The 20,692-nt window shown below is 42.8% G+C and overlaps 1 protein-coding gene across 6 annotated transcripts in view; it reads right to left on the bottom strand.

Annotated features, from left to right (window-relative positions):
- The window catches only part of TMCC3 (transmembrane and coiled-coil domain family 3), a 156,007-nt gene extending 135,592 nt beyond the window's left edge, over positions 1-20,415 (bottom strand). For 5 of the 6 annotated variants that reach the window (XM_025208132.1, XM_025208128.1, XM_025208130.1 and 2 more), the window contains exons 1-2: positions 20,310-20,415; positions 18,982-19,031 (exon numbers count right to left, since the gene is read on the bottom strand). The gene's annotated coding sequence lies outside the window, so the exon portion shown is untranslated. The remainder of the gene's footprint in view (positions 1-18,981; positions 19,032-20,309) is intronic. The other variant, XM_025208126.1, reaches the window with a different exon arrangement.
- Positions 20,416-20,692: the final 277 nt, after the last annotated feature.

The raw sequence follows: 20,692 nt of genomic DNA, 5'->3' as shown, positions 1-20,692 counted from the left end.
TGCCCTTGCTTTACATCTGCTTAAAAATTCAGCCTTACCCTGCCAAGCATAATCCATCTGGGAAACCACTCAGTGATAGTAGAATGACTAGAGATAGCTTGCTCCACTTTCAATTAGCATACTCCAGTTCTCATGCAAATGCATCTGTCCCTACTATGGTAGTTCATTGCATCAGCAGCTACCACTGTACCTTGATTTATTGCTGAGGCACAATTTAAAAAGGTCTTTAAAGTTAAGAATGTGTTTTAGCTCCAAGGTAAGAAATATTATTTTGTTTCTAATATTTTTGTTTGTATTTTATCTATGTTTTATTGCATTCAATATAAGCAAACAGTTACAATGCAACTGAACACAAGGAATAGTGGAGCAGATATAAAAAATAAGAAGAGAAGGGTATTACTTTAATAGGTATAAAGGAATCGCTTAACACCTCCAGTGTCTAAAGAGTGAGTCTGCTGTTTTATCACTGAACAAAATATTGGTATATTTATTTATGAACCCCATAGTTTATAGCTCTCTATTGGTGTTGATACCTTCTATTATTCTGAGTAGGTTCATAATTCGTTTAACTGTAATGTGGGCTTTGAGGGTACAGTCTGCACACTTAGGATAAGCTTATAGTTTATTATAGACAGTGTCTTCTGTATAGCACCAGGAAGCTGGGTCCCACAGGCCAAGTCATAGTATGCACAATAAAAAATTAACACACTGCGTCAATTACTAACTTGGAATATGTGACATGGTAGATTGGATTGGTGCCGAAAAGTGGCAGCTTCAAAGGCAATGTATGAGTGAGGGTAGCTAGCACTCATACTTAGAACACCTTAATGTAGATCTGCCTTCATTTTGTTCAAACTGAAAGGCAAATAGTTAAGGTCAGTGCAACACAAACTGCTGAATTTACTGAAAGTTCTGTAAATAAGATCTCTAAGGAGGTTTCAGTATTTTTTTAAACTTGTGTCTGCTTCAAAGGTAAACTAGAAACACCTTCAGAAAATGCTGGCTTTGCTTGTGATGTAGAGACCTCTTGTATGATCTGTTCTTGGTGACTATTACCAGGCTTCCTATTATGTAGGTACAAAATTCAATCTTTCCTGTGTAACAACCACTTCTGCAGGCTGACGGCATCCTCCACTAGTCTCTTGCATCATATGGCTTCATTCTCCTTTTGATAGAACCTTTCTGCAAAAGATCCAGTGAAGTGCCCTACCTCTAAATCACTTCCTTTTTTAATCTGGAGAACATCTTCATAGCCCTTTGTTCACTGTGTCCTGGGCTTGATGTAGGAGTGAACTAGGGGAGATCATGTTCATCTGGCTTGAAGGACAGATAGAAATAGAAACAAAATTCCAAACATGGATATATTTTGTATAAAAGCCTGATGGCACTTGCTAAAACATCCCATCTTGTTTGCAGGGGATTATCTTTCTGGGAGAGGGTTAGGTGGGTCCTGTAAGGCAGGAGGCTCATTATCCTAACTCACCTTAGGGTGGATGGAGGTAGATTTGGAGAGAGAACTATGAGTGTGGAATGGGCAGTCCTATGGCAGGAACCCCAATGACATCCAACTCTTGCTGACAAAAGGACTGTTCTAGTATATCTCAGCCCAGTATTGCACCCTAATTTGACTTTTGATTGCTGACTTAGGAAAAGAGGTTGTTCCAAGCAGGAATACATGGAAAGATGAAACCTCAGAAAGGAGCTTCATTTTTTGGCTGTAAGATAACATTCAGAAGTGCCTGGGAGAAAGGAACCCCAAAGAAGGGTCCTACTGCTTGCTTTCAAAAGAATTCTAGAGGTACTGGCTTCTACAAACAGTGAACACCATCCCCTTTACAGGCTGAATCTGCTCCCGTGTCTCTCATACTAAGGCACAGTTCATTAATTTGCTTTCATTTATAATTCAGCAAATGCCCTCCCCAATCACAGAAAAGATAAAAGCAATTTTCATTGCTTTCACACAGCTGAGCAGGCCTCTGCCACTGGCTTGCCTTCATTTTTAGATTGTCATTTCCTTTCCAAAATATTTGACATCCTTTTATGACCAACTCACTGCTGCCTGATGCACCAATCCAGGAGACAGAACACACACCTCCTGTGTTGCCTCCCATACTTACGCAGACCTAGTCAGCCAGACAAACAATGGGACTGAAACTATCCCACTGCTCTTTATCCTTTTTGATCCAATGAATACTAAATGCCAGATACAGAAAAACCATTAGGGCCAAAGGGCCAAATCCAAGGGTCCCTCCCTTTCAGGGCAAGATCCATCTCATTGAGCCACCCACTTTCTAGCTTGTCTGTCTTGTACTTGTTCCACAGGTCTTTCCTTCCTGGTTGCTCAGTGGGCCAGCTTCAAGACAACTGCTAGGGAGTGCCCTGAGCGCTGCCTAGCCCAGTACCTGGGGATATGGACCTTTGGCTCGGAAAGAAAGATTCAGGTGCAGATCTCTCCTGGGGATCTAAAACCGGGATTTCCAATTCCATGAGCAACTGCTATGGCTAGTAGGCTAAAAAGTGGCCCTCTGCTGCCAGCAGATACACATGTACCCAGGCAATCTTGTTCAACTACAGATGGTAGCAAAATCCAAGCTGAGAGGGCCAATGATGCAAGTAGAGGTGAAATAGGATTTAGCCCTTTGTGAGTTGCTTGTGTAGGATGCAGACACATGCTTCCTATGTTACCCAGCTAAACCAGTAGGAGAGACAGACACATATCCTCCCATGACCCTGGATGCACCAAACTCAAGTGTACACCCCAGTGAGGTAGGTGCTCACTTCCTTGCATTGATGGTCATCACCCATTTCCCCCCACACTGCTTGGGGCTGATTTTCTCTTTCTATGTTTTCAGTCACATCATTGCCAATAGCAAAATGAGGCCAGCTTACAGTTCCCTTGTTACTAGATACAGCCACAGGCTTTGCCATTTAGTAACTGGAACCTGCAAAGAGGCTTACTGCTAGTAAAGGGAATACTCCTTTTGCTGAGTTGGCTGAGTTGCTACTTTTCATCAAGGCAATCCTAACAGCAACACATTCCTCACACACTTCTGCTCAGCAAGCATGAGCATTGTCTGTAAAACCCAATTCCATGTATTTATACCATCTTCTAGTGGTTTCAGTAGAGCATTGCATTTAAAGCAGCTGAATGACTATATTAGGGAAATGAGACAGCTGGCAATGAAAGGCCATTTTTCTACAATTTTTAGGCAAACCAACCATCACCACAATGGTAAAGAGGCGAGGAGCAAAAAAAAAAAAAAAAAGAGAGAGATTAGATAACGATGCAGTTTGCACTGGCTTGCTGTTCTTCCCTTTGGGGTCATGTTAAAAGGACAGTGTAGGTAAAATGCTAGCCCTACTGAAGTCAGTGAGATTTCAATAATGCCACGGTTCCACTCTGTGTGGGGCAATGGAGTCAGTGTGCTTGGACACAAGATCACTCTTCCAATGCAAACTGAAAAACCATAGAGCACAAATAAAAATATTTTTAAAATAGCCTTCAATATTCAAAAAGAGCTAGAGAGCAAATCTAAAGGACCCACCTCCCCTTGATCCTTTCAGCTGGCAAAATCTTTTTGTGCAATAAAGTCTAAAAGCACTATATTACTGTGCAGCTAAAAATGAAACAGTCAGGAGGCGGCACAGGGCTCAGACTTTCATTTGATAAGATCTGTATTCAGTCTGCTTTAAGCTTCCTCAGGTGAAATAATGAACACTTACAACAAAAAGGGAGGGACAGGCTCTTGAGGTGTCTACAGCACAAGCTGACTCTTATGCCTTTTTTTTCCCTTTGGCTCTACTTTTCATAATTTGATCCCGGCTAGATTAGCTCCTGCAAAGAATACTTTTAGAAGAATATTTGAGTAACCATTTCCAAAATCTCAGACAGTTGCTGAAAGGCTAGAGGGAGAGCATGGCTGAATGGCTAGATGCAATATAATCTCTCTGCAATTCAGTGGAGTGAGATCAAAGTTTCCTTCCAAAGCTTGGCTGCCTGATATCAAAAGCTTTTTAAAAGCATGTCCTACTGCCTTAAAAAAGCTAAGGAATTGTACCATATCTTGTGATATAGAAGTAGGGTGACCATAATGAAACATGGGATATCTAGGACATCCAGGACACTGCTCCCTTTGCTGCTGCCCTTCCCCCCCGGCCAAGATGGTGGCACTGCTGCAAGCAGTGGCAGAGGCCAGCAGGCAGGGGCTTGGGTGCAGTCCAGTGGGGAGGTGGAGCTGTCTGGAGCACCATGCTGCTCTGCCTCCCCACCAGACTGTGTCCTGCAGCCCTGTGATTCCAGGACTCTCGTTTTAATTTTGACCAACCAGCTGGGACTGGCCTTTGAAATCCAGGACTGTCCTGGCCAAACTGAGATGTATGGTCACCCTATATATAAGCAGCCTATTGGATGATTTCAATGATGCAAGCAGATGTCTGAAGTGCTTGTTGATCATGAAAAAGAAAAGGCTGTGCAGGTTTGATAATGTCTAGCAAAAATAAATTTGGCAAAGCATCACAGTCCCTATGCTTTTAGGAATATAGTCACAAGTACTGAGGGGCGGGGGGTCACCCCAGAAGCTCCAGGCCCTCTCCCTAATACTTTTGCTGCCTGTCCTCAGGTGCAAACTAGATCTTGCTCTCCTCACCCCTCTACCAGACTCCTCTGCCCAGTCTAAACCAGCATTCTGAGTGGATCTTACAGCTAAGTTGGAAAGCCCTGCCCGCATTTTAGGGATTCATCTGCCCCTCCTCCCCCCACCCATGATTATGTGAAAGAAATTAAATATAAGGTCGGCCATCTCCATGGAAATGGAATACTGGAATCACTCTCCTCACAGACCATCAGAAAGGTTTAGAAAACAGAAATAGGATTTATTACATAAGAAAGAGCATACAAGGAAAAGCTTATTTTCTCAAATAAAGCACACACCTTTTCCCCCAAAAAATAGCTGGTGAAAACTAGGGTTTGTATATGAATGAGGAAATATGGTAATGGCAGTTTCCACCACTTAAGTTTCTGCCAGTCGTAATCACTGTGCATGTGATCCACACGGAGCAGAACAATGAATAGGTTCAATTCCCTCAGTGCTGCTACTCAGTTACTTATACAGGCAGTCCTCGGACTTACGACACAATTGGTTCCTGAAAACCCATGTCTTAAGTCAAAACGTTGCAACTCGAAACCAATTTTCCCATAAGAAACAATGTTATAAATGGGGGATTGGTTCCTGAGCCAAGGCCCGATACCATATTTTCACCAAAAATACCCCAGAATTTTGTACTTGATCAATTATAGATGAGTAATATAGCTACATTAATGTATTTATATCGTAAATAGCAATCATATTGATTTGGCAGGACTTCTTTGAAGTGACTTTGCTGGACTTTTTGAAGGGCTCTTGGCTGGAGTCTTCTCAGGAGTCTTAGCTGCAGGTTTTTCTGGAGTCTTGTCTGCTTTCTTAAAGAAAGCGTCCAAGGAAGTTTGGACAGATGTTCTCCAGGGAGATGAGCGACACAGCAAACTTGTTCACTGGTGTGGTGTTGCATCAGATCAAGCGCTGTAAAGTCAAAACTGACTTCATAAAGTTGAAACAGGGTGTCAATTTATAAACGTAAGTGCGAAACGTTGTAACTTGAAACGTTGTAAGTTGAGGACTGCCTGTACATGAAAAGATTTTTCCTTCATTCTGCCTTTCAAAAACAAGATGCATATATTATTCTAGGCATGCTCTATGTAAGAAAATATGCTACTTTTTAGATTTATTTTTTTGTGGAGATAGGATACCAAAAAAACCAACCCCAGAGCCATCTTACACTGTTTTTCTAACTAAAAACAACTTGTGAGAGAGCCCCTGCATCCAGCAGTTATCAGCTCCATCAGGTGGTTCTTTCAGATTGTACCAGCCTTTCAGAATACTGAATGGATGGAGGGCTCTTCAATCTGGGACGTTTTCACTTGAAGAGCAAAGTACTCAAAACGGCCATCCTTGACCTTCAACATGCCAATGACTGGCCATCCTTGTGCACAGAGGGAAACCTTCAGACCATGCTGGACCTTTTTGGAGAAGCCTACCAAACTTTGGGCCTCTCTCTCAGTATGGAGAAGACTGAAGGGTTCTATCAGCCTACCCCAGGCCATGAATGTGACCTCACTTCCCAAATTACCATTGAGGGAAAGACCCTGGAGGTAAATCAAGCACCTCCCCTACTTCAGTAGCCACCTCTCTCAGAGAATGAACAGTGACAAGGAGATCCAGCATAGCATCCAGCACACAAGTGCCTCCTTTGGCAAATTGCTTTGGTGCGTCTTTAGTCATCCAACCTTCAGAAAGACACCGAGATCCTGGTTTCCAATGCAGTCACTCTCACTCTCCTCTTCAATCCTGGACAGTCAACATTCCCACTCTCCTCACCCTGGACAGGCAACACTGAGCCCCATTCTCCGTGCACCATGCCCAGAGCTGCTTGGCTGCTAAGGGGGGTTCAGGACCTTCACTGCCAAACGTGGCTGTTGCTGGGGAAGCCAGGTGGGGGAGCTGGCAGCTGGACCCTGCACAGCCCAGTACAGCATGTGGTCAGCTGGAACGGCCTCAGGCTGCCATGCTACAGCTGCTGAGCTCCACCTTGCTCCAGTTGCCCAGCCCCACCAGGACATGTCTGGGTCATGGGGCTCTGATCCTTTTTTCTCCCTGGACCTCACCCCCCCATCACCACCTCCAGCCAGGCTGTCAGCTGACTAGGTGCTGCCTGAGGCCCAAGGGGCCTGATCCTTTATGGAACTTAGGTGGCACTCAGCTGGCTGGCAGCCTGGGCAGGGTAGGCATGAAGAGGGGCGGTCTCCAGAGAAAAAAGGATTGGACCCCTCACAACTCAAGCAGCAAGCCAGTTTGGGCGACAGCAGGAGGCACTGGAGCCAGCAGGTGCTCTGGGGCTGCAATGCTCACCCTGCTCAGCAGGAGTGTGGAGCCTGTCCTGCCCCTGCTCACCAAGCCTCTAGTGGCAAGTAACAGCTGTGCAGGTGAAGGACAGTCAGAGATGGTTTTTGCCCTAAGGCGCAACTGCTCCGCTAAGCCAAACAACACTAAGACAATTAACATTTGCTCAGCTTACAGTTTAAGGTTTAACAAGGCCTTAAGGCAGCACAATTAACTTCTAAATAAACCCAGTTTGATAGAGCAACATTCCAGAAGTCTTATCCATGTCCAGGTAATATTTTTCTATATCATCCTATTTGTTAGAGGCCCAATTTTAAAGGTACACTAAAAGATATTTAAATATCTTCCATTTACCCTGTCTTCAGTAACCTCCTCTTTTTTTGGAAAAAAAGCAAAGCTTAAAATTGCTACCTAAAAAAGAAACCTAAACTTTTCAATGCCTATTTTTTAACAAAGAAATAGACATTAATATAATAGTTTTTAGAACTAAAAGAGAACATTTGTAATTTAGACTAACCTGCATAATACATGGTGTATTGCTTTGTTGGGTTTAAAGCCTGCAAGGTGCAAACAGTGCATGTTTAGTAGACACAAGAAAAATAGTGAAAACTTTATCCCAAAACTGTCCATATAGCTTTTATTTTGACCCACAGTCATCGTTTTAAGTAGGAAAATAATGATTATATAGCACATTCCTTTACCTTGAAGTGTCATTAAGAAAGTAAGCTCCAAGGTCCTTATCTAGCAGCGTGCCTAATTTTAAATGCTCCATTAATGTCATGGAGGATTCTCACAAACTGTGCGCCTTGGTGAATCAAAATCCAAAGGATGGCAGCCACCCTTTTTTTCTCCCTCCTTTCTTCCCTCACCCCACCAACTCCTTGCTTATAGCCATAATAGTGTTGCTCATAATGTTAGGTTTTACTTTCATTCTACTCAACCCCAACTTTAATCATTTATAAGCATTACTAATTATTACTAATGATGTGTTACTGATGAAGTAATGCCATTTTTATTGAATTCATCAGGTATTTTTGTGCCTACTTTGCATTCTATAAAAATAACTTTTAAAGATACATTTATTAACTATTGTACCACATTAATTGGTTAAGGTATTGGCTGTAAACCAGTATGAAATATCAAGTGACATCTCAAAGGTACCAGTGAGATTTATCTGCCTTTTAAACCCCTTCTAGTTTTCCTTCCTAGAATTCATTGCAGTTGAATTTACAACAGACATTTTCTGTTCACTGGTTTCTGTCAGGTGGACTAACCAGGTTTGTATCCTATATTAATACCACAACAGCAGAGGGTAGCATTCTCCATCAGGCTGGTTATCATCACCCTACTTGGTGATGAGGAAAGCTCCAGAGGTGCTCCTGTCCAGCTCCTGCTGGGCTGTGCTGGAAGCCAGACTCAGCTGGGGACTGCAGCCACAATGGTGGGTTCCCCCTCCCTGAGCAGGAGGCAAGGAACACTTGGTGGTAGGCAACCTGCATGTTGCTGCCAGTCCCTGTCTGAACCTGGCTCCACATGCAGCCCAGCCGGAGCAGGGCAGGGCAGGAGCAGCTCTGGAACTTCTCCCACCCTGGGTTAGCCAGGGACAGCAGCAGCAGTGAAAGGGGGGGAGGGGGGGAAGTGGGGTGCTGCTGGGCATGGAGTGGGAGGGAAGAGGTGACAAGTGGCAGGTGGAATTCTTACCTACTTAGGGGACTTAAAGTCCCCAACTGCTACTCCCACAATATGACCTGAAAGAGGGGGTGTGACCATACTACTGCACCTCCTCTGGATCCGCCCCGGTCTAGACCCGATCCTTAGCCCAGCCACAAGCTTCCTTTATGACCTCCTCAGCTCCCAATCTGTAAAATGGAGAAAAGACTTCTCTTCCACGCAGTGTCATATTGAATGAAATAGTTTGAATGCTTATAATAGTTGCCTATTAGCCAGTTTAGGAAGACGACAAGATTCATCTTCTTATCTAGGCCATTGTTTTGGCCTACATGTGGAAGGTCCTGACTTTGCTCAAAGTCTTAACTCTTGAATTTTATCTTTAGAGGCCTTTAACAAAGTTAACCTAAAAATGACCCTTAAGCAAACATCCCACATTCCGAGAAATCAAACCCTAGGAGCCTTTTAAAAGATTGGAAAGAAAGGAAATTCCCCAAAGTAATTAAAATGGTCAACAAAAGAAACTAATTACCAAGCAAACGAATCTGTTAAGTAAGATCTGAGCCCAAATTTGGTAGTGACAGGTTTGGGTAGGAGGGGCTCACGACAGCAACTCACTCAATAAAAACTGTAACCCACTGTTCCAATTTGGAGGTAACCTCACTTGCAGAACAACGAAGGAAGAATCGCAAGTGTAGGCCGGATCACACTGATCACCTGAACCACCCTCTCCGTGAACACGAATCTCTTAGTTCATGCTGAAGCCGTGGAGCACCTGAAAGGGACTGAAGGAAGGGGACTTAGTCCTATCAGTATTGAGGCTAGCCCATTGAATCGTATTGCTGAGGTGAGCCCATTGAACCATACTACTGAGGCCAACCCATTAAATTGTACTACTGAGGAATGAAACCATATCTAGGTGTTTGGCTTCTCGGAATTCTAGGATTTTAAGTATATTATGAAAATAATAGTATTGATTCAAAGTTAACTTTGAATTGTAATTGTATTTGTTTTAAAGAAGTGCATTTGGAGCATTGTTTCTGATATATGTAATTATTGTGTTCTTAATGTTTGTGGTATTTCTTAAAGCTAAGCAGTGTTATATGTGTAGCAAAGAATTTTAAAATAAAATTGTGTTGTATAAATTAAGTGTGTAATCATTGTGAAATCGTGCAATCAACTAACTACTCCCCCAGCCAGTGCATCAAACGAATCAGTAAGTTGTGTGGGATTTTCTCTATTCCATAACCCACTAGAGACACGCAGAAGATAAAACAACATTAATAATCTAAGGCCATGGAAATGAAGGCCTATGAGAGTACCTAGATAAGTGACAGGAGGCTGTAGTTGATGATGAAAAAGATTCTGATGCTGTAAATCATGGAAGTTTAATGTGGGAGAAGTATTCTCTAGTTGATCCCAAGCCACTTAAGCTTCTAGAAGTGAAAATCAACACCTTAAAACAAGAGGTCTTAAAATCAGATAACTAACATTATTGTTTCAGTCATATAGCACTATTTTTTAAATACTGGTGGAATAGGAAAGAACAGATCTAAACATTGCAATTAGGTAGTATTGCTTTAAGAGCAGAGGAAGATAGGAACCATCTTCAGGACGTAAAAGAAAAATGATGACAGAGACAAAGTCATCTAAGGCAGGTTCTGCTGAAGGAAAAATGTGCTAAGCCTAATTAAGAGCCCACTTTGGAGGCCTGGAGTGTTGGTCTCTAATTTTTCCCCTGCCAGTGGTATTTGTTTCTCTGTGTTGTTGCTAACAACAAGAATAGGCCCTTTCATCCTTTTAAGTCACTGCATTTCTTAGGTTCTGAGCCCCAGCTTCTAGGTGACCCTACACCAGACCTAGTCACAGGAATGAAAACAATAAGTTAACCTCTGCCTTAAATGATGTCGGATACCATCTCAAGTCGCATTCATGCAAACAAAATACTAGATCCAGGTTAAAAACACCATATCCATTACACAGTATGTTTTCCAAAGTGGCTGCTATTGAGGAAACATTTTGACTGCATGCCTATTGTCTGTGCTCTAGTAAGAAGTGTCTTTCTGGCATCTGTACTATTATACAACTAATTAAACTATTTTTCTTTAGTCTAGGAAGTTTAACTTTATTAAGAGATTGCTTAGCAATTTAATATCTTCATAAACAATTCATGAAGCCTCCAGGCTATTATTGGCACTGGCAACTAACACAATAGTGAGAGTTTAAGCTTGTTGTTTTAATAGCACTTGTGTAATCAATTTATTTTGGATACTCAGAAAAAGAACAGAAGGTGCTGCAATTTATTTTTAACACTAACAAAATTAACATTTTGACTTCCACCCTAGCGGCCAGGGAGTTATTCTAATTGCTGGTGGCAAAGGCTTTTACTAGAAGCAAGTATGTTAGCAACGATCAAATACACTCAATTATGACAGAAACATAAAATTTAATCTTATTTGACACCAATTCATCTTAACATTTTAGTAGCTTGTTACAGTAGTCTAGAGATTGGGCTTGTCTGTCCTATCCACTGTAGAAATACACCACAAGAAACCACTATTGGCAACCTCCCTCCCTCCCTCACCTTATCCCCCCAAAAAAGTGTCAGGCCCCAAAATGCTCATGGGATTGGTTTAAAGACCATAGGCTTTGGTGTGAGAGTGTTTAGGCCTCCCAGTTTCAAGCATTTACCACAATCATGAAGACCAGAGATGCATATTAAAATGAGAACTGAGAATATCACTTAAACCACAAGAGTCTAGAAGATGGGATTTTAAAAGAGGCAAATGTTGCAAAACTTGAGTTATCAATCATCACAAGAATTAACAATACTGGGAGCTATTCCTCCCTCTGCAGATTTTATGCAATCTAAATAAAGAGGATAGAAAATAGAATGATTTTCCAATAGATCTCTCTTTGGGTGTCTAAAGCAGGGGTAGGGGTTTAGGTTGTAGCCGTGTTGGTCTAAGGACATAGGCAGACAAGGTTCCTTGGGTGAATTTGATATCTTTTATTAGACCAACCCAAATGGTTGGAGAATAGTTATTAAGCAAGCTTTCGGGTTCAAAAACCCTTCGTCAGGCTAAGGAAGTGTCAGCAGTTGGTGACCAACTTCCTTAGCCTGACAAAGGGTTTTTGAACCCGAAAGCTTGCTTGATAACTATTCTCCAAACATTTGGGTTGGTCTAATAAAAGATATCAAATTCACCCAAGGAACCTTGTCTGCCTAAAACAGGGGTAGGCAATTATTACGTCTGGAGGGTCACTTAATGAGTTTTGGTGACCTGCTGAGGGTGGCAAGGGAAAGTCTGCCCCTCTCTAGGTACCCCCCGCTCCCCCCCATCACAATCTTGAGACTGGAAGTCCCGTCGCTAACCCCTGACCTTTGCCACCCAAAGTCCCTCCCCTTGTCCTGAAAGTACTCCTTTGGAGGGCTGCCATCTTGGAACCAGAATAAAACCAAATCATACACTAAAAGTCAAGCACCAACTATAACATATTTTAATTTTATTACAAAAAATATTTTGTCATGGTTTGTGTTTGTGTAGTGTATATAGAGGTGATTGCATAAAGTCTTAGTCTTGCATATTGTGTGTAAGGTAGTGTGGGGGTGAATGTGCGTCTGTGAGGGAGTGCAGAGTATGTTGTGGGGTGTGTGTATATGTGAGGGCTTGCGGAGGCAGGGTGTGGGTGTGTGGGGTTTGTAGGGTGTGATAGAAGGTGGGGTGGGGTGGGAACCCCCCAACACACTCCCCTGCAAGGCACATAGCCTCTGCTGTCAGTGGCGGCCCTTGGGGTGCTCATGGCCTGCGCAAGTGCTGCCCCCTGGCAGCACACAGCTCCAGTCAGAGCTGCATGTGATGGCAAGGAGTGCAGCCAGCCCTGGTCACCTCTATTGCATGGGGCTCACCGCAGCATGCAGTTCCCAGCACTCACGCCACCGGGGAAAGCTCCATGCAATGGAGCTGGCTGCCTTCCATATTCTCTGCCACCACGTGCGGGTCCTGGCACTCCGCCAGGAAGCAGGGGACGGGGTGGGGAAGTCAGCTGGCTCCATCATGCAGGGCTTCCCCCAGTAGCACTCAGTGCTGGGAGCTGCAAGTGTACAATAGAGGCAGGCCAGCCTGCCTTCACTCTTTGCCACCACATGCAGCTCTGGCCAGAGTCACATGCTGCCAGGTGTTGGCATTGGATATATGACCCAAATACCTTATTCTGGGCAGACTCAAACCCTCAGACCAACCACGACCTCTCCATTCGATGATAGGTGAATTTTATTGATACACAGTGATAGCAGATCAGAATAATGCAAATAATTCTATATCTACCAGTCCCAGGCAGTCCTCACCTACAGCAGGGAGATGAGGAGGAGTCACTGGACACCAGGGAGGCTGAACAAGTCCCCCAGTGGCTGCAGCAGTGGCAACAGCAGCCCTGCCCAGAGCGCTGGCTGGGCCCCATCTGCCCACAAGGGCAGGAGCAAGGCGCGCAGGCTGGGTGGGGTACAACTGGTAGGCACCCACAGGCCAGATCAAATTGCCTGGCGGACTGTATTTTGCCTGTCCCTGGTCTAAAGGCTGCTCTAAGCTCGTGTATAGGTGAGATAGACATCTAATAGATTTTCTAATAGAAAACAATTTTTGAAAAATGCCACAATTGTTGGCTCTCAGATAAGATTTTATTGATAAATTCCACTTTAAAAAAAAAAGAGGTGAATGACGTAAGGAACGTACATCCATCCTGCAGGTAATGAGGACATTTCAACAATTTGTTTCATTCCAGATAAGAACAAATATAAAATTCTAATTTTTTTTTCCAGATTTTTTTTCCCTTCCCTCCAACCCAAATCGACTTGGAAATGTTATTACACAACACACTGACATTAGCAAATCAAAATAAATTGCTGAAACAGCCCCAAACACTGTATTCAACTGCATTTTTACATGTGCTTTATGGAAGTCATAATTCAGTAGCCAAATATCCTCTCTCCACTATGGACTAAAATCCTTTGGTTGAATTACATCTCTCAGAAGCCCCCAGAATCATGAGATTGAGGTGAAGAATCATGGCCTGCCTGGTCAGATAGAATTCCCTATATTGCATTATGGGAGATGTAGTACCCCTAAGAGAGTCAGGTCCTGCAGAGAGAATAGGGACCTCAACTACAACTCCTAGGAGGCAAGGGCTCGGATATAAAAATGTCTTGTAATGTTTTACAAACAATAATTCAAAATGGACATTCAATCATTTCAAACTGAAACAGTGAAATTCAGATCAAATTTGATCAAAACTCCTAGTTGTGATTTGCCTTTTGCATTTACCCTGTGCCTTCTTGAGTCTTTATAATGTATTGATTTAAGCTTTTCTCTTCAGCCAAGAGAGGCAGAACTTGCTTATTTGAAAATGAAAAAAAATGAGGTTCTCACTTGATCGTTGGATTATAAGCCTTAAGGGGGAAAAAGTAAAATTTGCAATAAAATAGCAAGACTCTCAACAAAAATTATTAGAGATGGCTATACAGTAATGTTGTCCCTTTAAGAAAATCAAAATTCATGCTCCCACAGCACTCTGTGTGGGTAAAGTTTGGGCAGGCTTCTAGTTTTCTTACTGACATAAAACTGGGGTAATTTACATGGGGCAGGCCCTCAGCCAGACATTCCAATAAGGTCAATGGTGCTGTGAAAATTTATACCAGCTGAGGATTTGTCCCATCATCTTCAAAGAAGTTACTTAGGTTTTGTATACATTAAAGTTTTGATCATTCATAGAATTACACCAGTATCTGATATAGGTATAATGTACCATAGTAAACCCTGACAACTCATGAGGAAAGTTCATTTTGTCTCCGTTTCAAGCCAGGGTAAGCAATATCGGTCCAAGTAGTTATTTACAATGTATATCTCCATAGGTATAGTTAGATGGCTGTTTAAACCCCAGTGTGGGGACAGTTTTAGGGTTTACTTTACTGCCAATTAAATCAGAAGCTAGCTTGCTAACAATTCTCTTCTGAGTTAAGCAGCTATCCCTGTCCCCACTGTACACATGGAGAAGGCGAAGCTTAGAGTTTCAAGGACTTTCCCAGGCCACAGGGGCCAGGTACTGGAATCAGAGTGCAGGGGTCAGATCATCCCATAGGATACACACATAGAACCCCACTTTATTTCAATGCAAACTACAGGTAGACAACTACTATGTTGAGAACATAGAGACCTGACTGCCAGGGATTCCTAAACCAGGGATTGGCAACTTTTTACCAACAGCAGGCTGCTGCTTGCAACCTGGCCACTGCCATGCGCTGCCAATTCCCCCCCCCCCCCCCAACCCCCCCCCCCCCCCATCATGAAAAGGCATAACTAAACACAGTGCAGGGACATTTCCCAAAGCTGGTGGGCACTTTCATGTCCCCTTACTCGTCTCCTCTGCCTACCATGACACAGAGATCACCCCAGTAATCCCTTCCACAGCACTCAGCCCACCTTAGCCCTCCCTACTCTGTGCTGAGGGCTACTTTCTCACTCTCATACCCTGCCTACTGCAGGCTCCACTTACCCTCCCCATTAACTGTCATCGCCATTAAGTGCTACTGATTCCATTCATCCGTGGCAATGGGAAGCACTGAATTCAGTGGCAAGGGTAAGCTGCAGCTGTAGCAAGGGAAAAGGGAGGACAGTGAGAGAGCAGCCAACCACACCAGACAGGGAGGGATAAAGCCCTGAGGAGGCAGATTTGGAGAACTGTTCGAGGGCAGAGGAATGCATGGCACAGGGCAGAGAAGGGGGATGCACTGGGTTGAGCTGCACCCCAACAGGCAGAGGGGACCTGGGGGCTTCCCCTCTTAAATTGGCGCCTGTGGCTGGTGCCCTCCCTTGTCACATACCACCGATCGCCATGCCACTATGTGCTGCCACTAAAGGCTGGATCAGACCTTTGCTGGTGGGAGCCAGCCTGTGGGACATAGATTGCTGACCCCTACTTTAGGCTGTTCTCTCAACAACAGAGTTGTTTACTTCTGCCATGCAGGCCAGATTTGGCCCACGCAGCCATGTCATCCACCCTGCAGGGCTCCCCATGGAGTCCAAAAATTTGGTAGCCAAGGAGAGGTGGCAGTACTAATTGCTGCTCCCCTATTGCCAAATTTCTGGACCTGTGGAAAGCCTAGTGGCCATCTGCTAGATTGGGCACGCAGGGCTGAGGCAGCCAGAGTCCAATCCAGACAGCACAAGGTGGGCTCTGCATAGCACAAGGTGGGATTCAGGTGAGTATGGTCCAATCTGGGTGTTATAAAGTGGGAGCTGGGTGTGCAGGGCCTGATCTGGGCAGCGTGAAGCAGGATCTGGCCAGCACAAAGGGGACCTGGGTGTGCAGGGCCCAATCCAAAGGGTACGAAGCAGGATCTGAGTGCTGACCTGGTGGATCCAGCCCATGGACCAGCCCCACACCACTCATCCAGCCTACAGGACCAAATGGTTGAGTACCACTGGTTTAAACCAAGAAGAATGAAAGAAACAAGACAGTTTGCTGATAGGGCAAATTTACAGGAGAGAAATGTGAGGCACAAGAGTGGAGGGGTACAAACAGCACAGTTACAGAGACAATGAGAATAAGCTAATGGACTGGAAAACAGCTGTTATAAGTCTGAAAACTACCTTAGTTCCTAAATGCTCCTTTTGCAGTCATGCAGAATCCAAAGTTACTGGAAAGTCTAATATCACCATCACCAGCATAAATTTTAGAGGCTTTTTTTCTCCCTTTTAAACGTTAATTAGTATTAACCAAGCATACAAAATTAAAATAGAATTGCAGTGAGAAACCTTTGAGGTGGCACAGGAATTCACAGGGGCTCGGGCTTGCTTACTGTGCTCCATCAGTAGGCACAAAATTACAAAAACTAGTATGCAGAAAGATGGCTTTTGTCATTATCTTATATGCTGTGCAGAGAGGTACTTGTGCTTTTAGCTAATCACATTTCTACTCTTTAAAAAAATGATACCTCTTTTAATTAATCAAAATAGATTTATATCTTGGCTAAGGAATGTCATTTTGCAGCCTGTTCAAAGCACTGGACACCTTGGAATATGTTTGGGCTCAGGAGAAAAAGCATAAACAATCATTGCTTCAGGAGCAAAACCTGCAATCAGTTAAAGTATGATGAGCTCCTCACCTGGGATGGCAGCTGTGAAGTGAAAGAATTTCTTCTACTGCCATTCTGGGCCTCCCTGGGTAAGCAAAAGTTGTAAACCTTCCTGTTGTGCAAGTATTTTAATTAAAACCTGATCAAAATGTTGGTATATTGCTGCTAACTCCAGTCATCCATGAGCGGCATGAAATGGAGAAGGCAACCTCAGAAAGTTCTAGCCTCCCACCAACACCGCTCTCCACAAAAACATGGGCCTGAAAAAAACCACCTCACTGCAGTCAATGGAAAGACTTACTTCAATGGATTTTGGATGAGGACCATAGCCGACAGGCCGCAAAATGGGAGTCAGGCCATGCACAGAGGAAAAGACTGGATAAGATCCTTTTTATGTGGCATTTCCTAGGTTCAGCATTGCGTTATAAAATGGGTTTTTATTTACTACTGTTCAGAGAAGCACAAGCTACTCCACTCCAGGAAATTTTCACAAGGGATACCCACGTCCACCACCATGGCTCGCTCTAGCATAAAAAAAAAAAAAAGATGGGTAGGTTGGAAGAATAGAAAGGAAGAGCTCCATTATATGGCTGTCTAAGAGCAAGGCATGTGATACCCAAAAGTTCCACTTGTGTAGCTCATGGTCTTATCACCATCCTTGCAATGGAAATTACTCTTTCAAAGCCAAGTATCACTTGAATAAATATCTTCTCTCCTTCGTGTTTATATGAGCATAGGTCGCAACATGGATGCCATAATGCTTCCTGAATGAATGCTCTTTGAGAACGTTTTATATCAGAAACTGCTAGCCACAGTTTTGCTTCCTTTAGATGATAATTCAATAAAACAACAGAACATGCTAGCCTTGATGAAGAGCTGCCGTTATGGAGGCTTTCCTGTCTTCCACTCCTATTTATTGATGTTTGGGCTGGGGGGGGAAAAAAAAAAAAAAAACTCTCTCACTCAATTCATTACATGGGCAAAGGACATTATTTTAACCTTTAATCAGCCATAAATACTGTGTTTAAATTATAGCTGTCACCAATACAGTTTTGATCAATTATAGGAAATAAACTTACTATTGATTTCATATTAGCAAGATCATTTTACAAATTAATGTGGGTTGAGCCTGCACATGGAAACCAGGAACATGAGTAAATTCAATAAAAAAGCATCTTCCCTATGGTGCTTTTTTAGGCAGATACATAAGAACCTCAGCAAGAAAGACATTATGAACCAATCTGTGATGGGGGGTTTGGCTGACCAGCATCACTGGGTATATGGCTACTTTATATGGGTCTAGTGTAACCTAAGGTAGTAAGTAGGTCTAGGGAGGGCTAGGAGTAAGTAGGTCTAGGGAGGGCTCAAATCTATATTTCAAGTACCCCTTGAAGCAGCAGGAGATAACCAGGTTGGAATATACAGATCTTTCAGCGAGTTACCGTATGTCATTTTTCCACAGGCGATGCATGAGGGAAACACAAGGGGACAAGTGCCTGCCCAGATTTCTTCACTGACAGTGGAGTGTGGGTCTGCAGACCAGCTGGAGCCAGGCCCTGGCAGTAACGGGGGCAGCAGTGTGATACTTACGCATTTATGCATTTTTCCACCTAAGCGTTCTCAAAAGTGATTTTAGCCAAGATACATGCAGGCCTGACTCCCGAATTTGGACAAAACGGCAGACCAACACACAGCACACCTGTACTTTCATCATCTAAAGGCTACCACATTTAAAAAGACTATAGGCACCAGAAGATTCATCAGATAAAAAGTCTATCATGAAATGAATTCCAATTTGTCTAGCTGTCCTCTGGGACTTCGAAAACTAACCCTATTAAGTATACTAGTGACATAATTTTAATTGTTTTCTTTGTCAGCAATGATTTAATTACGCCCAATTTTTAAAGCCTAGATGATCAAAGATGAAAGCTCATGTCTTTTTTTAAGAGTACCACAGCTAATGAAATAATATTCTATAAGACTGTTGAACTGCAAAGTGATAAATGAGAAGAAAATACCTTGGCTCACTGGGAAGCCTATTTCTAAGTAATTGCCAATTTTACTGTATTTTCCAAGGACTGCAGTCAGAAAACAGTAGCATGCAGTGACTAGACATTGGAGTTACAAGCAAGCAGCTAAAAGAGGTAAGCAAAATCTATGCAAACTTCAGGACAATAATTATACATAATGTCCAACTCCCTATGAGTTGTCTTTAAAAGAAACACACAGTTAAACTAAAATTCATACTTCTCTCAGACTTTTGTTTAATCCACTGTCACACAGAACATCAAGGATTACTAGAAAGAAAAAGGAAAGGAAAATACAATTATAATACTATAACATGTGGCAGCACAAACAGGAAGATACTTGAGATCGTTTTTCTAAACTATATTAACTGTCCCTCTAATTTCAGTAGTTCCAAGCTTAATAACAACATGCACAAAGACAGCATTGATTCTGTGCTGTAAACAATGGGGGTTTGTTTATCCTTCTGATATAATGGCTGACAATAAACATTGGGATAGAGGAAGGCTTGATTCCATCATAGCCTTTTTTTCTGTTGACACAAGTTGCAAATTTAGAGTGACTCATGCTGTTGCAGCATGCACCAGCACAGGGCTGCTAAGGCAAAATGTCTTTGCACCTAACAGTCTTTTTCCATTATACAGAAGTACGGCCAGTCAGGCATGGGTGTGATCTGATGTATGAAATTACTAAACACAGCAGCAGAAGCAATCAATCCTGGGAAGCTGGAAATAGAAAGATCTACATGTTTGCTGATACATTAGGCTACCACTGTCTCTAATGCAAAATGCCACACTTCAGCTTAGGTTTACTGAAAGTACTTATAAAAGTAATGCAATTAACTCTGCAAGAACAAGTTGGGGAGGAAACAAAGGTAGACTCTTTCAAAGTATGTCTTCAGAACGGTAATTATGAAATTCAATAAAATAAACAGAATGAGAACCAGAAAAAAATGTAGGAAATCTCTACAGAGTATAGGAAACTTATGTGAACATGAAAGCAAGTATTATATAAATCAGAATGAGGAAAATTGGAAGAAATAAAACATTTATTGGAGTCTATGCACTGGAAGCACAAAGCTGATATTTTAATAGCGGGAGTCTTCAGGTATATGCTTGAATACTGGGAATTCTTCCAAAACATATCATTCTGCCTACACCAAACTATACACTAGTAATTTAGCTCAGAATGGTGAGAGCATTTTCTAGAACTCCTGAGCTGGCTTATTTTTTCAGTCCATTCTTTTATTAGAATTCCCTGAACTTTTTACTTGGTACTACTCATGCAGCGTGGCAAACAGTAATCTGAAAATGGTCATACATAATCAAGCAAAGAGATTAAAGCAAAAATTCTTTGCCAAAGAGTCATTGAAAATAAGAACTCTTCATTTCTTTAATTCAAATTTAACATGCATGATCTGTAATATTGAAACTTATGTCCTTCCAACAGAAGAATTTCCCAGAAATTATGAAATCCCGCCCCCTCCCTATGCAGTTAAATACCCAAACACTATTGAAAATACGGGTCATATAATATTAACTGCTCTGAACCTGTTTCATTTTGGGGCAAATCCTCTTCGGTGTCAGCAGACAAACACAGATGCAGTGGAATCAGAGTGACTGTACTGCCAGAATTGAGTGCATCCTGTCTACGAATCCATACCACTGGAATAACATGAAGCAACAATCATTTTGGCCAAAACCAGTTTAAGATAAACCTGGATGCATACAGAGTCAGGCTTAAGTGATTTAGGTTAAATAAGTTTATTGAACTTCTGTCCCAGATTCCCTCCGGATTCAAATCAACTCTCAGTCCCCCAGCATCCCAGGATGCTTTGCACCCCCCTGCAAGCCACCCCCTTGCAGCATGGGTGGAATACCCTTGGCCCAAGCTATCTGCTTCAGCTGAGCAGGAAGTCATGCTCTAGTGCTCT

The sequence above is a fragment of the Alligator sinensis genome, unplaced genomic scaffold (assembly GCF_000455745.1).
Source record: "Alligator sinensis unplaced genomic scaffold, ASM45574v1 scaffold141_1, whole genome shotgun sequence".
In the NCBI taxonomy this organism is placed as follows: domain Eukaryota; kingdom Metazoa; phylum Chordata; order Crocodylia; family Alligatoridae; genus Alligator; species Alligator sinensis.
Note: the sequence above shows the minus strand (reverse complement) of the source record. Positions and strands in the feature narration are given on the sequence as shown.